Consider the following 1,234-nt stretch of genomic DNA (forward strand, 5'->3'; position numbering starts at 1 on the left):
AGTAGAATCTTGCTTGCATGTGAAATCAATGATATTGTTCTGTAGTTTCCACACTCAGTTAGGTCGCCCTTCTTTGGTATGGATAGGCTTGTTTAATTTTTTTCCAATCTATGGAATGCTAATTATTCTTCTCCAACAATTCATAGGCATCAATTCTTCTGTCATCCTTAATTCTTTGCCCAACTTTCAGATGCAGAGGAAGCACCTGGCAAGACCATGGTGTAGATCAAGTGCATCTTAGTCTTTAAACTGCCATCTTCTCTGTTTTCCACTTTGGAAAGGTCCTTGGTAGCATATTTATGCAATGCATTATGTACTTTGATTTCTTGACTGCTATTAACTATGGGTATTGATTGTGAATCATCATTATATAAGATAAGTGACAACTAGATGGAGAAAAGAATGAAGTTGTCAATGATTTTGCAATATGGTGATCCACAATTGACACCCAGAGTTAACAGCAGTAAGAAATCAAAGTATGCGTTGCATTGCAGAAATACACTGTTGGTATTAGTCTGGAGACCAAGGTGCAGCTGATACAGGCCGTGGTCTTTGCAATGACTTGCTATGCATCAGATAGCTGAGCAATGGCTAGGGATGATAGAAGGAGAATTGATGACGTTGAGCTATGGTGTTGAAGAAGAGTATTGAGTATACTGTGGCCTGCTAAGAGAACAGCCAAGTTTGTCCTGCAGAGGGTAAAATCAGGCTGCTTCTTGGAGATAAGGATTCTGAAGTTTCATCTGACATGCTTTGCACATGTTTGTCCTTGGAGAGGGATGCCGTGCTTGGGAGGGTTGAGGGACACTGCTGGAGAGAAAGACTCTTAATGAGATAGATTGATTCAGTGACTGGAGTAATGGGGGGTAGGTATGTTGAAGACAGTGAGATTGACACAGGATAGATAAAGCAGGGTTTAGGGATGTTGTGCATAGGGTCACTATGAGTTGCAGGTGGCTTGATGGCACCTAAAAACAACAGCAGTTATGATACTGCATATGGGTCTAGTGGTGAGGATTTATTTTTTTTTTAATGTTGAAATGCGTGGATCATGACAACTATGGCTGACTCTGAGAAGAATGGGAATCCCAGAACATTTAATCGTGCTAATGCGAAATCTATACTTGGACCAAGAGGCAGTCATCAGAACAGAGCAGGGTAATACTGCATGGTTCAAAATTGGGAAGGGTGTACGCCAGGGATGTGTCCTATCTCCATACCTTTTCAACCTGTA

Source organism: Elephantulus edwardii, unplaced genomic scaffold (genome assembly GCF_000299155.1).
Source record: "Elephantulus edwardii isolate Elephantulus edwardi_28Jun2011 unplaced genomic scaffold, EleEdw1.0 scaffold00079, whole genome shotgun sequence".
In the NCBI taxonomy this organism is placed as follows: domain Eukaryota; kingdom Metazoa; phylum Chordata; class Mammalia; order Macroscelidea; family Macroscelididae; genus Elephantulus; species Elephantulus edwardii.